The 14,809-nt window shown below is 50.2% G+C and overlaps 15 non-coding genes across 15 annotated transcripts; 7 read left to right on the plus strand and 8 right to left on the minus strand.

Annotated features, from left to right (window-relative positions):
* Positions 1–662: 662 nt before the first annotated feature.
* On the minus strand, positions 663–734 carry Trnag-ccc. Its single transcript has one exon. It is a non-coding gene; the product is annotated as a tRNA-Gly (tRNA).
* A 684-nt stretch (positions 735–1,418) lies between these two features.
* Positions 1,419–1,502, plus strand: Trnal-uaa. Its single transcript has one exon. It is a non-coding gene; the product is annotated as a tRNA-Leu (tRNA).
* A 1,126-nt stretch (positions 1,503–2,628) lies between these two features.
* Trnag-ccc lies at positions 2,629–2,700 on the minus strand. The gene has a single exon. It is a non-coding gene; the product is annotated as a tRNA-Gly (tRNA).
* A 684-nt stretch (positions 2,701–3,384) lies between these two features.
* Trnal-uaa lies at positions 3,385–3,468 on the plus strand. The gene has a single exon. It is a non-coding gene; the product is annotated as a tRNA-Leu (tRNA).
* A 1,126-nt stretch (positions 3,469–4,594) lies between these two features.
* On the minus strand, positions 4,595–4,666 carry Trnag-ccc. The gene has a single exon. It is a non-coding gene; the product is annotated as a tRNA-Gly (tRNA).
* Positions 4,667–5,350: 684 nt separating this feature from the next.
* Positions 5,351–5,434, plus strand: Trnal-uaa. The gene has a single exon. It is a non-coding gene; the product is annotated as a tRNA-Leu (tRNA).
* Positions 5,435–6,560: 1,126 nt separating this feature from the next.
* Trnag-ccc lies at positions 6,561–6,632 on the minus strand. The gene has a single exon. It is a non-coding gene; the product is annotated as a tRNA-Gly (tRNA).
* A 684-nt stretch (positions 6,633–7,316) lies between these two features.
* Trnal-uaa lies at positions 7,317–7,400 on the plus strand. The gene has a single exon. It is a non-coding gene; the product is annotated as a tRNA-Leu (tRNA).
* A 1,126-nt stretch (positions 7,401–8,526) lies between these two features.
* Positions 8,527–8,598, minus strand: Trnag-ccc. Its single transcript has one exon. It is a non-coding gene; the product is annotated as a tRNA-Gly (tRNA).
* Positions 8,599–9,282: 684 nt separating this feature from the next.
* Trnal-uaa lies at positions 9,283–9,366 on the plus strand. The gene has a single exon. It is a non-coding gene; the product is annotated as a tRNA-Leu (tRNA).
* Positions 9,367–10,492: 1,126 nt separating this feature from the next.
* Positions 10,493–10,564, minus strand: Trnag-ccc. The gene has a single exon. It is a non-coding gene; the product is annotated as a tRNA-Gly (tRNA).
* A 684-nt stretch (positions 10,565–11,248) lies between these two features.
* Positions 11,249–11,332, plus strand: Trnal-uaa. Its single transcript has one exon. It is a non-coding gene; the product is annotated as a tRNA-Leu (tRNA).
* Positions 11,333–12,458: 1,126 nt separating this feature from the next.
* Positions 12,459–12,530, minus strand: Trnag-ccc. The gene has a single exon. It is a non-coding gene; the product is annotated as a tRNA-Gly (tRNA).
* Positions 12,531–13,214: 684 nt separating this feature from the next.
* Trnal-uaa lies at positions 13,215–13,298 on the plus strand. Its single transcript has one exon. It is a non-coding gene; the product is annotated as a tRNA-Leu (tRNA).
* A 1,126-nt stretch (positions 13,299–14,424) lies between these two features.
* Positions 14,425–14,496, minus strand: Trnag-ccc. The gene has a single exon. It is a non-coding gene; the product is annotated as a tRNA-Gly (tRNA).
* Positions 14,497–14,809: the final 313 nt, after the last annotated feature.

The raw sequence follows: 14,809 nt of genomic DNA on the forward strand, positions 1-14,809 counted from the left end.
ACCGCACCAAGTGCCAGTTCATTTTTCGCCCCTAAAAGACAATGCTTCCTCCAGCGAGACACTGCCAGGTAAATAACAAGCGATCTTCACAAGAAGTAAGGTGTCTACACGTCGCGCGATACTGTCGCCAACGGCCATACCGCGCGTAGTGCAGCGGTTCTCGTCTGGTCACCGGCGTTAAGATGCGCTGGCCGTGGTTGGTACTTGGATGCGTGCTCGGCTGGGAACTCGACGTGCTCTTGGCTTCTTTCATTTTGCATTTTTCCTTCGGTTTCGTTGTTGCTTAGCGATAGTGATGCGGTCGCGCACGCTGACGCCACTCTTGCCTCTCGGTACACTAAGGGGCGAATCTGTGGCCACAATAAAATGAAAGGTTCTGTCGTGTGTTTGTCGTTTTTTGGTCTCTCCCAGTCGTTTCTAGCGCCTGCCCTCTACATATATGCCCATTTCCAAGCGTCAGCTTTCGCGTCAGCCGAGCTAAGTCGAGACAAGTCGACACATGGAGACACACGATGCTGAGAAACGAAACCCGCAGACTAGCGCCCTGGCAGCACGGACTGAGACGAGGGGCGAAGGAAAACTATTCGTACCGCGACAGTTCACAGTTTCGAAGATCGCGTTTCGTTACGTGGAACTCCCCCAGAAGAAAAAAGTACGTTTCGTGCGGTGGCCGGGAATCGAACCCGGATCAACTGCTTGGGAAGCAACCATGCTGACCGTTACACCACCACCGCCTTGTGCTGCGTCCCACCCACGCCGTGATGTGTCGGCTACCCTCCTGCCATCAGAGGCCGAAGGCGATGGCGCTGTAGGCGCTCAACGCCAGGGCGGGGGCGGGAACATCTGAACACAGTGTGTAGGTGCTGCTAGGGCGATGTAGCGTAACTAGAAGCAGAACTGACAGCCGTTGAAAAAACTGCCCTTTAATTTACAGCAGGGCGATAAAACAAATATCTAATGTGACGTACTTACTGATGATCCAGAGACGATTCAGCATATGTGTGCCAATCCAGAAGTAGAAAGCGCCTAAGTATCACAATATTAAGTTGGTTAGTTTGATCATCGCCTGGAGCATATCATTAGCTTCCCCTCAGGGCGAAAGGCACAGCGTAGCCGTTGCTAGGGAACGGCCTTTCCTGTCGTTTTTTGTTTTCTCTGCGTCAATGTGAATATTGATAACTACAGTTCTGCTCGTTCCACTCAAGACAGATGGCGACGGAAAACAATGGTGTAAGGCACCATATTTAAGCTCTGGTTCCCGAAAGTGAGTGTGGGGTGCAACCTCACATCTGACAACTCGTTTTAAATACTCTAAAAGCAACGTAATTCCTTCACACAAGAAAAAAACACGCTAATTTCGCAGTCAGGCTCTGCAGATATACCTAGAAACGACGATGGACGAGATTTTGCGCCCACGCGTCAGATTGGCCGAGCGGTCTAAGGCGCCAGATTTAAGCTCTGGTTCCCTAAGGGGAGCGTGGGTTCGAACCCCACATCTGACAATGCATTTTAAATATTCCAAAACTACAAATTTCGTACATGCGGGAAAACAAGTAAATTACGTGGGAACAGGTTCCACAGATACTACTAGAAACGGCAGTGACTATGGTGCTTGCCTTGCAAGTCTGATTGTCTGGCGGTCAGAAAGAATGGAAAGCTGTTAGGAGACATGGCTTTCAGCCACGAGGCCCGGATTCGATTCCCGGTAGCCGAACATACTTTTGTTTGCTGAGTCTTGGTTATTCTCACGGCATTTACGATATCTTTGTGTTGTGGTTTTTGGGGTCCAAGCATCAGGCAAGCAAACGTGAATGAAAGCAGATATGTGTTTAAATGAGTGCCAGGGCAGTAATAAAGGTGGATGAGACGGTGGATAGGGTATTGGACTGCAGACGTGCCACATTGCGTAGCTCTATAGCTGAGTAAGTTAGAGCGTCGTGCTGTGAACACAAAGGCCGCGTATTCGACCGCACCAAGTGCCAGTTCATTTTTCGCCCCTAAAAGACAATGCTTCCTCCAGCGAGACACTGCCAGGTAAATAACAAGCGATCTTCACAAGAAGTAAGGTGTCTACACGTCGCGCGATACTGTCGCCAACGGCCATACCGCGCGTAGTGCAGCGGTTCTCGTCTGGTCACCGGCGTTAAGATGCGCTGGCCGTGGTTGGTACTTGGATGCGTGCTCGGCTGGGAACTCGACGTGCTCTTGGCTTCTTTCATTTTGCATTTTTCCTTCGGTTTCGTTGTTGCTTAGCGATAGTGATGCGGTCGCGCACGCTGACGCCACTCTTGCCTCTCGGTACACTAAGGGGCGAATCTGTGGCCACAATAAAATGAAAGGTTCTGTCGTGTGTTTGTCGTTTTTTGGTCTCTCCCAGTCGTTTCTAGCGCCTGCCCTCTACATATATGCCCATTTCCAAGCGTCAGCTTTCGCGTCAGCCGAGCTAAGTCGAGACAAGTCGACACATGGAGACACACGATGCTGAGAAACGAAACCCGCAGACTAGCGCCCTGGCAGCACGGACTGAGACGAGGGGCGAAGGAAAACTATTCGTACCGCGACAGTTCACAGTTTCGAAGATCGCGTTTCGTTACGTGGAACTCCCCCAGAAGAAAAAAGTACGTTTCGTGCGGTGGCCGGGAATCGAACCCGGATCAACTGCTTGGGAAGCAACCATGCTGACCGTTACACCACCACCGCCTTGTGCTGCGTCCCACCCACGCCGTGATGTGTCGGCTACCCTCCTGCCATCAGAGGCCGAAGGCGATGGCGCTGTAGGCGCTCAACGCCAGGGCGGGGGCGGGAACATCTGAACACAGTGTGTAGGTGCTGCTAGGGCGATGTAGCGTAACTAGAAGCAGAACTGACAGCCGTTGAAAAAACTGCCCTTTAATTTACAGCAGGGCGATAAAACAAATATCTAATGTGACGTACTTACTGATGATCCAGAGACGATTCAGCATATGTGTGCCAATCCAGAAGTAGAAAGCGCCTAAGTATCACAATATTAAGTTGGTTAGTTTGATCATCGCCTGGAGCATATCATTAGCTTCCCCTCAGGGCGAAAGGCACAGCGTAGCCGTTGCTAGGGAACGGCCTTTCCTGTCGTTTTTTGTTTTCTCTGCGTCAATGTGAATATTGATAACTACAGTTCTGCTCGTTCCACTCAAGACAGATGGCGACGGAAAACAATGGTGTAAGGCACCATATTTAAGCTCTGGTTCCCGAAAGTGAGTGTGGGGTGCAACCTCACATCTGACAACTCGTTTTAAATACTCTAAAAGCAACGTAATTCCTTCACACAAGAAAAAAACACGCTAATTTCGCAGTCAGGCTCTGCAGATATACCTAGAAACGACGATGGACGAGATTTTGCGCCCACGCGTCAGATTGGCCGAGCGGTCTAAGGCGCCAGATTTAAGCTCTGGTTCCCTAAGGGGAGCGTGGGTTCGAACCCCACATCTGACAATGCATTTTAAATATTCCAAAACTACAAATTTCGTACATGCGGGAAAACAAGTAAATTACGTGGGAACAGGTTCCACAGATACTACTAGAAACGGCAGTGACTATGGTGCTTGCCTTGCAAGTCTGATTGTCTGGCGGTCAGAAAGAATGGAAAGCTGTTAGGAGACATGGCTTTCAGCCACGAGGCCCGGATTCGATTCCCGGTAGCCGAACATACTTTTGTTTGCTGAGTCTTGGTTATTCTCACGGCATTTACGATATCTTTGTGTTGTGGTTTTTGGGGTCCAAGCATCAGGCAAGCAAACGTGAATGAAAGCAGATATGTGTTTAAATGAGTGCCAGGGCAGTAATAAAGGTGGATGAGACGGTGGATAGGGTATTGGACTGCAGACGTGCCACATTGCGTAGCTCTATAGCTGAGTAAGTTAGAGCGTCGTGCTGTGAACACAAAGGCCGCGTATTCGACCGCACCAAGTGCCAGTTCATTTTTCGCCCCTAAAAGACAATGCTTCCTCCAGCGAGACACTGCCAGGTAAATAACAAGCGATCTTCACAAGAAGTAAGGTGTCTACACGTCGCGCGATACTGTCGCCAACGGCCATACCGCGCGTAGTGCAGCGGTTCTCGTCTGGTCACCGGCGTTAAGATGCGCTGGCCGTGGTTGGTACTTGGATGCGTGCTCGGCTGGGAACTCGACGTGCTCTTGGCTTCTTTCATTTTGCATTTTTCCTTCGGTTTCGTTGTTGCTTAGCGATAGTGATGCGGTCGCGCACGCTGACGCCACTCTTGCCTCTCGGTACACTAAGGGGCGAATCTGTGGCCACAATAAAATGAAAGGTTCTGTCGTGTGTTTGTCGTTTTTTGGTCTCTCCCAGTCGTTTCTAGCGCCTGCCCTCTACATATATGCCCATTTCCAAGCGTCAGCTTTCGCGTCAGCCGAGCTAAGTCGAGACAAGTCGACACATGGAGACACACGATGCTGAGAAACGAAACCCGCAGACTAGCGCCCTGGCAGCACGGACTGAGACGAGGGGCGAAGGAAAACTATTCGTACCGCGACAGTTCACAGTTTCGAAGATCGCGTTTCGTTACGTGGAACTCCCCCAGAAGAAAAAAGTACGTTTCGTGCGGTGGCCGGGAATCGAACCCGGATCAACTGCTTGGGAAGCAACCATGCTGACCGTTACACCACCACCGCCTTGTGCTGCGTCCCACCCACGCCGTGATGTGTCGGCTACCCTCCTGCCATCAGAGGCCGAAGGCGATGGCGCTGTAGGCGCTCAACGCCAGGGCGGGGGCGGGAACATCTGAACACAGTGTGTAGGTGCTGCTAGGGCGATGTAGCGTAACTAGAAGCAGAACTGACAGCCGTTGAAAAAACTGCCCTTTAATTTACAGCAGGGCGATAAAACAAATATCTAATGTGACGTACTTACTGATGATCCAGAGACGATTCAGCATATGTGTGCCAATCCAGAAGTAGAAAGCGCCTAAGTATCACAATATTAAGTTGGTTAGTTTGATCATCGCCTGGAGCATATCATTAGCTTCCCCTCAGGGCGAAAGGCACAGCGTAGCCGTTGCTAGGGAACGGCCTTTCCTGTCGTTTTTTGTTTTCTCTGCGTCAATGTGAATATTGATAACTACAGTTCTGCTCGTTCCACTCAAGACAGATGGCGACGGAAAACAATGGTGTAAGGCACCATATTTAAGCTCTGGTTCCCGAAAGTGAGTGTGGGGTGCAACCTCACATCTGACAACTCGTTTTAAATACTCTAAAAGCAACGTAATTCCTTCACACAAGAAAAAAACACGCTAATTTCGCAGTCAGGCTCTGCAGATATACCTAGAAACGACGATGGACGAGATTTTGCGCCCACGCGTCAGATTGGCCGAGCGGTCTAAGGCGCCAGATTTAAGCTCTGGTTCCCTAAGGGGAGCGTGGGTTCGAACCCCACATCTGACAATGCATTTTAAATATTCCAAAACTACAAATTTCGTACATGCGGGAAAACAAGTAAATTACGTGGGAACAGGTTCCACAGATACTACTAGAAACGGCAGTGACTATGGTGCTTGCCTTGCAAGTCTGATTGTCTGGCGGTCAGAAAGAATGGAAAGCTGTTAGGAGACATGGCTTTCAGCCACGAGGCCCGGATTCGATTCCCGGTAGCCGAACATACTTTTGTTTGCTGAGTCTTGGTTATTCTCACGGCATTTACGATATCTTTGTGTTGTGGTTTTTGGGGTCCAAGCATCAGGCAAGCAAACGTGAATGAAAGCAGATATGTGTTTAAATGAGTGCCAGGGCAGTAATAAAGGTGGATGAGACGGTGGATAGGGTATTGGACTGCAGACGTGCCACATTGCGTAGCTCTATAGCTGAGTAAGTTAGAGCGTCGTGCTGTGAACACAAAGGCCGCGTATTCGACCGCACCAAGTGCCAGTTCATTTTTCGCCCCTAAAAGACAATGCTTCCTCCAGCGAGACACTGCCAGGTAAATAACAAGCGATCTTCACAAGAAGTAAGGTGTCTACACGTCGCGCGATACTGTCGCCAACGGCCATACCGCGCGTAGTGCAGCGGTTCTCGTCTGGTCACCGGCGTTAAGATGCGCTGGCCGTGGTTGGTACTTGGATGCGTGCTCGGCTGGGAACTCGACGTGCTCTTGGCTTCTTTCATTTTGCATTTTTCCTTCGGTTTCGTTGTTGCTTAGCGATAGTGATGCGGTCGCGCACGCTGACGCCACTCTTGCCTCTCGGTACACTAAGGGGCGAATCTGTGGCCACAATAAAATGAAAGGTTCTGTCGTGTGTTTGTCGTTTTTTGGTCTCTCCCAGTCGTTTCTAGCGCCTGCCCTCTACATATATGCCCATTTCCAAGCGTCAGCTTTCGCGTCAGCCGAGCTAAGTCGAGACAAGTCGACACATGGAGACACACGATGCTGAGAAACGAAACCCGCAGACTAGCGCCCTGGCAGCACGGACTGAGACGAGGGGCGAAGGAAAACTATTCGTACCGCGACAGTTCACAGTTTCGAAGATCGCGTTTCGTTACGTGGAACTCCCCCAGAAGAAAAAAGTACGTTTCGTGCGGTGGCCGGGAATCGAACCCGGATCAACTGCTTGGGAAGCAACCATGCTGACCGTTACACCACCACCGCCTTGTGCTGCGTCCCACCCACGCCGTGATGTGTCGGCTACCCTCCTGCCATCAGAGGCCGAAGGCGATGGCGCTGTAGGCGCTCAACGCCAGGGCGGGGGCGGGAACATCTGAACACAGTGTGTAGGTGCTGCTAGGGCGATGTAGCGTAACTAGAAGCAGAACTGACAGCCGTTGAAAAAACTGCCCTTTAATTTACAGCAGGGCGATAAAACAAATATCTAATGTGACGTACTTACTGATGATCCAGAGACGATTCAGCATATGTGTGCCAATCCAGAAGTAGAAAGCGCCTAAGTATCACAATATTAAGTTGGTTAGTTTGATCATCGCCTGGAGCATATCATTAGCTTCCCCTCAGGGCGAAAGGCACAGCGTAGCCGTTGCTAGGGAACGGCCTTTCCTGTCGTTTTTTGTTTTCTCTGCGTCAATGTGAATATTGATAACTACAGTTCTGCTCGTTCCACTCAAGACAGATGGCGACGGAAAACAATGGTGTAAGGCACCATATTTAAGCTCTGGTTCCCGAAAGTGAGTGTGGGGTGCAACCTCACATCTGACAACTCGTTTTAAATACTCTAAAAGCAACGTAATTCCTTCACACAAGAAAAAAACACGCTAATTTCGCAGTCAGGCTCTGCAGATATACCTAGAAACGACGATGGACGAGATTTTGCGCCCACGCGTCAGATTGGCCGAGCGGTCTAAGGCGCCAGATTTAAGCTCTGGTTCCCTAAGGGGAGCGTGGGTTCGAACCCCACATCTGACAATGCATTTTAAATATTCCAAAACTACAAATTTCGTACATGCGGGAAAACAAGTAAATTACGTGGGAACAGGTTCCACAGATACTACTAGAAACGGCAGTGACTATGGTGCTTGCCTTGCAAGTCTGATTGTCTGGCGGTCAGAAAGAATGGAAAGCTGTTAGGAGACATGGCTTTCAGCCACGAGGCCCGGATTCGATTCCCGGTAGCCGAACATACTTTTGTTTGCTGAGTCTTGGTTATTCTCACGGCATTTACGATATCTTTGTGTTGTGGTTTTTGGGGTCCAAGCATCAGGCAAGCAAACGTGAATGAAAGCAGATATGTGTTTAAATGAGTGCCAGGGCAGTAATAAAGGTGGATGAGACGGTGGATAGGGTATTGGACTGCAGACGTGCCACATTGCGTAGCTCTATAGCTGAGTAAGTTAGAGCGTCGTGCTGTGAACACAAAGGCCGCGTATTCGACCGCACCAAGTGCCAGTTCATTTTTCGCCCCTAAAAGACAATGCTTCCTCCAGCGAGACACTGCCAGGTAAATAACAAGCGATCTTCACAAGAAGTAAGGTGTCTACACGTCGCGCGATACTGTCGCCAACGGCCATACCGCGCGTAGTGCAGCGGTTCTCGTCTGGTCACCGGCGTTAAGATGCGCTGGCCGTGGTTGGTACTTGGATGCGTGCTCGGCTGGGAACTCGACGTGCTCTTGGCTTCTTTCATTTTGCATTTTTCCTTCGGTTTCGTTGTTGCTTAGCGATAGTGATGCGGTCGCGCACGCTGACGCCACTCTTGCCTCTCGGTACACTAAGGGGCGAATCTGTGGCCACAATAAAATGAAAGGTTCTGTCGTGTGTTTGTCGTTTTTTGGTCTCTCCCAGTCGTTTCTAGCGCCTGCCCTCTACATATATGCCCATTTCCAAGCGTCAGCTTTCGCGTCAGCCGAGCTAAGTCGAGACAAGTCGACACATGGAGACACACGATGCTGAGAAACGAAACCCGCAGACTAGCGCCCTGGCAGCACGGACTGAGACGAGGGGCGAAGGAAAACTATTCGTACCGCGACAGTTCACAGTTTCGAAGATCGCGTTTCGTTACGTGGAACTCCCCCAGAAGAAAAAAGTACGTTTCGTGCGGTGGCCGGGAATCGAACCCGGATCAACTGCTTGGGAAGCAACCATGCTGACCGTTACACCACCACCGCCTTGTGCTGCGTCCCACCCACGCCGTGATGTGTCGGCTACCCTCCTGCCATCAGAGGCCGAAGGCGATGGCGCTGTAGGCGCTCAACGCCAGGGCGGGGGCGGGAACATCTGAACACAGTGTGTAGGTGCTGCTAGGGCGATGTAGCGTAACTAGAAGCAGAACTGACAGCCGTTGAAAAAACTGCCCTTTAATTTACAGCAGGGCGATAAAACAAATATCTAATGTGACGTACTTACTGATGATCCAGAGACGATTCAGCATATGTGTGCCAATCCAGAAGTAGAAAGCGCCTAAGTATCACAATATTAAGTTGGTTAGTTTGATCATCGCCTGGAGCATATCATTAGCTTCCCCTCAGGGCGAAAGGCACAGCGTAGCCGTTGCTAGGGAACGGCCTTTCCTGTCGTTTTTTGTTTTCTCTGCGTCAATGTGAATATTGATAACTACAGTTCTGCTCGTTCCACTCAAGACAGATGGCGACGGAAAACAATGGTGTAAGGCACCATATTTAAGCTCTGGTTCCCGAAAGTGAGTGTGGGGTGCAACCTCACATCTGACAACTCGTTTTAAATACTCTAAAAGCAACGTAATTCCTTCACACAAGAAAAAAACACGCTAATTTCGCAGTCAGGCTCTGCAGATATACCTAGAAACGACGATGGACGAGATTTTGCGCCCACGCGTCAGATTGGCCGAGCGGTCTAAGGCGCCAGATTTAAGCTCTGGTTCCCTAAGGGGAGCGTGGGTTCGAACCCCACATCTGACAATGCATTTTAAATATTCCAAAACTACAAATTTCGTACATGCGGGAAAACAAGTAAATTACGTGGGAACAGGTTCCACAGATACTACTAGAAACGGCAGTGACTATGGTGCTTGCCTTGCAAGTCTGATTGTCTGGCGGTCAGAAAGAATGGAAAGCTGTTAGGAGACATGGCTTTCAGCCACGAGGCCCGGATTCGATTCCCGGTAGCCGAACATACTTTTGTTTGCTGAGTCTTGGTTATTCTCACGGCATTTACGATATCTTTGTGTTGTGGTTTTTGGGGTCCAAGCATCAGGCAAGCAAACGTGAATGAAAGCAGATATGTGTTTAAATGAGTGCCAGGGCAGTAATAAAGGTGGATGAGACGGTGGATAGGGTATTGGACTGCAGACGTGCCACATTGCGTAGCTCTATAGCTGAGTAAGTTAGAGCGTCGTGCTGTGAACACAAAGGCCGCGTATTCGACCGCACCAAGTGCCAGTTCATTTTTCGCCCCTAAAAGACAATGCTTCCTCCAGCGAGACACTGCCAGGTAAATAACAAGCGATCTTCACAAGAAGTAAGGTGTCTACACGTCGCGCGATACTGTCGCCAACGGCCATACCGCGCGTAGTGCAGCGGTTCTCGTCTGGTCACCGGCGTTAAGATGCGCTGGCCGTGGTTGGTACTTGGATGCGTGCTCGGCTGGGAACTCGACGTGCTCTTGGCTTCTTTCATTTTGCATTTTTCCTTCGGTTTCGTTGTTGCTTAGCGATAGTGATGCGGTCGCGCACGCTGACGCCACTCTTGCCTCTCGGTACACTAAGGGGCGAATCTGTGGCCACAATAAAATGAAAGGTTCTGTCGTGTGTTTGTCGTTTTTTGGTCTCTCCCAGTCGTTTCTAGCGCCTGCCCTCTACATATATGCCCATTTCCAAGCGTCAGCTTTCGCGTCAGCCGAGCTAAGTCGAGACAAGTCGACACATGGAGACACACGATGCTGAGAAACGAAACCCGCAGACTAGCGCCCTGGCAGCACGGACTGAGACGAGGGGCGAAGGAAAACTATTCGTACCGCGACAGTTCACAGTTTCGAAGATCGCGTTTCGTTACGTGGAACTCCCCCAGAAGAAAAAAGTACGTTTCGTGCGGTGGCCGGGAATCGAACCCGGATCAACTGCTTGGGAAGCAACCATGCTGACCGTTACACCACCACCGCCTTGTGCTGCGTCCCACCCACGCCGTGATGTGTCGGCTACCCTCCTGCCATCAGAGGCCGAAGGCGATGGCGCTGTAGGCGCTCAACGCCAGGGCGGGGGCGGGAACATCTGAACACAGTGTGTAGGTGCTGCTAGGGCGATGTAGCGTAACTAGAAGCAGAACTGACAGCCGTTGAAAAAACTGCCCTTTAATTTACAGCAGGGCGATAAAACAAATATCTAATGTGACGTACTTACTGATGATCCAGAGACGATTCAGCATATGTGTGCCAATCCAGAAGTAGAAAGCGCCTAAGTATCACAATATTAAGTTGGTTAGTTTGATCATCGCCTGGAGCATATCATTAGCTTCCCCTCAGGGCGAAAGGCACAGCGTAGCCGTTGCTAGGGAACGGCCTTTCCTGTCGTTTTTTGTTTTCTCTGCGTCAATGTGAATATTGATAACTACAGTTCTGCTCGTTCCACTCAAGACAGATGGCGACGGAAAACAATGGTGTAAGGCACCATATTTAAGCTCTGGTTCCCGAAAGTGAGTGTGGGGTGCAACCTCACATCTGACAACTCGTTTTAAATACTCTAAAAGCAACGTAATTCCTTCACACAAGAAAAAAACACGCTAATTTCGCAGTCAGGCTCTGCAGATATACCTAGAAACGACGATGGACGAGATTTTGCGCCCACGCGTCAGATTGGCCGAGCGGTCTAAGGCGCCAGATTTAAGCTCTGGTTCCCTAAGGGGAGCGTGGGTTCGAACCCCACATCTGACAATGCATTTTAAATATTCCAAAACTACAAATTTCGTACATGCGGGAAAACAAGTAAATTACGTGGGAACAGGTTCCACAGATACTACTAGAAACGGCAGTGACTATGGTGCTTGCCTTGCAAGTCTGATTGTCTGGCGGTCAGAAAGAATGGAAAGCTGTTAGGAGACATGGCTTTCAGCCACGAGGCCCGGATTCGATTCCCGGTAGCCGAACATACTTTTGTTTGCTGAGTCTTGGTTATTCTCACGGCATTTACGATATCTTTGTGTTGTGGTTTTTGGGGTCCAAGCATCAGGCAAGCAAACGTGAATGAAAGCAGATATGTGTTTAAATGAGTGCCAGGGCAGTAATAAAGGTGGATGAGACGGTGGATAGGGTATTGGACTGCAGACGTGCCACATTGCGTAGCTCTATAGCTGAGTAAGTTAGAGCGTCGTGCTGTGAACACAAAGGCCGCGTATTCGACCGCACCAAGTGCCAGTTCATTTTTCGCCCCTAAAAGACAATGCTTCCTCCAGCGAGACACTGCCAGGTAAATAACAAGCGATCTTCACAAGAAGTAAGGTGTCTACACGTCGCGCGATACTGTCGCCAACGGCCATACCGCGCGTAGTGCAGCGGTTCTCGTCTGGTCACCGGCGTTAAGATGCGCTGGCCGTGGTTGGTACTTGGATGCGTGCTCGGCTGGGAACTCGACGTGCTCTTGGCTTCTTTCATTTTGCATTTTTCCTTCGGTTTCGTTGTTGCTTAGCGATAGTGATGCGGTCGCGCACGCTGACGCCACTCTTGCCTCTCGGTACACTAAGGGGCGAATCTGTGGCCACAATAAAATGAAAGGTTCTGTCGTGTGTTTGTCGTTTTTTGGTCTCTCCCAGTCGTTTCTAGCGCCTGCCCTCTACATATATGCCCATTTCCAAGCGTCAGCTTTCGCGTCAGCCGAGCTAAGTCGAGACAAGTCGACACATGGAGACACACGATGCTGAGAAACGAAACCCGCAGACTAGCGCCCTGGCAGCACGGACTGAGACGAGGGGCGAAGGAAAACTATTCGTACCGCGACAGTTCACAGTTTCGAAGATCGCGTTTCGTTACGTGGAACTCCCCCAGAAGAAAAAAGTACGTTTCGTGCGGTGGCCGGGAATCGAACCCGGATCAACTGCTTGGGAAGCAACCATGCTGACCGTTACACCACCACCGCCTTGTGCTGCGTCCCACCCACGCCGTGATGTGTCGGCTACCCTCCTGCCATCAGAGGCCGAAGGCGATGGCGCTGTAGGCGCTCAACGCCAGGGCGGGGGCGGGAACATCTGAACACAGTGTGTAGGTGCTGCTAGGGCGATGTAGCGTAACTAGAAGCAGAACTGACAGCCGTTGAAAAAACTGCCCTTTAATTTACAGCAGGGCGATAAAACAAATATCTAATGTGACGTACTTACTGATGATCCAGAGACGATTCAGCATATGTGTGCCAATCCAGAAGTAGAAAGCGCCTAAGTATCACAATATTAAGTTGGTTAGTTTGATCATCGCCTGGAGCATATCATTAGCTTCCCCTCAGGGCGAAAGGCACAGCGTAGCCGTTGCTAGGGAACGGCCTTTCCTGTCGTTTTTTGTTTTCTCTGCGTCAATGTGAATATTGATAACTACAGTTCTGCTCGTTCCACTCAAGACAGATGGCGACGGAAAACAATGGTGTAAGGCACCATATTTAAGCTCTGGTTCCCGAAAGTGAGTGTGGGGTGCAACCTCACATCTGACAACTCGTTTTAAATACTCTAAAAGCAACGTAATTCCTTCACACAAGAAAAAAACACGCTAATTTCGCAGTCAGGCTCTGCAGATATACCTAGAAACAACGATGGACGAGATTTTGCGCCCACGCGTCAGATTGGCCGAGCGGTCTAAGGCGCCAGATTTAAGCTCTGGTTCCCTAAGGGGAGCGTGGGTTCGAACCCCACATCTGACAATGCATTTTAAATATTCCAAAACTACAAATTTCGTACATGCGGGAAAACAAGTAAATTACGTGGGAACAGGTTCCACAGATACTACTAGAAACGGCAGTGACTATGGTGCTTGCCTTGCAAGTCTGATTGTCTGGCGGTCAGAAAGAATGGAAAGCTGTTAGGAGACATGGCTTTCAGCCACGAGGCCCGGATTCGATTCCCGGTAGCCGAACATACTTTTGTTTGCTGAGTCTTGGTTATTCTCACGGCATTTACGATATCTTTGTGTTGTGGTTTTTGGGGTCCAAGCATCAGGCAAGCAAACGTGAATGAAAGCAGATATGTGTTTAAATGAGTGCCAGGGCAGTAATAAAGGTGGATGAGACGGTGGATAGGGTATTGGACTGCAGACGTGCCACATTGCGTAGCTCTATAGCTGAGTAAGTTAGAGCGTCGTGCTGTGAACACAAAGGCCGCGTATTCGACCGCACCAAGTGCCAGTTCATTTTTCGCCCCTAAAAGACAATGCTTCCTCCAGCGAGACACTGCCAGGTAAATAACAAGCGATCTTCACAAGAAGTAAGGTGTCTACACGTCGCGCGATACTGTCGCCAACGGCCATACCGCGCGTAGTGCAGCGGTTCTCGTCTGGTCACCGGCGTTAAGATGCGCTGGCCGTGGTTGGTACTTGGATGCGTGCTCGGCTGGGAACTCGACGTGCTCTTGGCTTCTTTCATTTTGCATTTTTCCTTCGGTTTCGTTGTTGCTTAGCGATAGTGATGCGGTCGCGCACGCTGACGCCACTCTTGCCTCTCGGTACACTAAGGGGCGAATCTGTGGCCACAATAAAATGAAAGGTTCTGTCGTGTGTTTGTCGTTTTTTGGTCTCTCCCAGTCGTTTCTAGCGCCTGCCCTCTACATATATGCCCATTTCCAAGCGTCAGCTTTCGCGTCAGCCGAGCTAAGTCGAGACAAGTCGACACATGGAGACACACGATGCTGAGAAACGAAACCCGCAGACTAGCGCCCTGGCAGCACGGACTGAGACGAGGGGCGAAGGAAAACTATTCGTACCGCGACAGTTCACAGTTTCGAAGATCGCGTTTCGTTACGTGGAACTCCCCCAGAAGAAAAAAGTACGTTTCGTGCGGTGGCCGGGAATCGAACCCGGATCAACTGCTTGGGAAGCAACCATGCTGACCGTTACACCACCACCGCCTTGTGCTGCGTCCCACCCACGCCGTGATGTGTCGGCTACCCTCCTGCCATCAGAGGCCGAAGGCGATGGCGCTGTAGGCGCTCAACGCCAGGGCGGGGGCGGGAACATCTGAACACAGTGTGTAGGTGCTGCTAGGGCGATGTAGCGTAACTAGAAGCAGAACTGACAGCCGTTGAAAAAACTGCCCTTTAATTTACAGCAGGGCGATAAAACAAATATCTAATGTGACGTACTTACTGATGATCCAGAGACGATTCAGCATATGTGTGCCAATCCAGAAGTAGAAAGCGCCTAAGTATCACAATATTAAGT

This window comes from Schistocerca americana, unplaced genomic scaffold (genome assembly GCF_021461395.2).
Source record: "Schistocerca americana isolate TAMUIC-IGC-003095 unplaced genomic scaffold, iqSchAmer2.1 HiC_scaffold_1275, whole genome shotgun sequence".
NCBI lineage: Eukaryota > Metazoa > Arthropoda > Insecta > Orthoptera > Acrididae > Schistocerca > Schistocerca americana.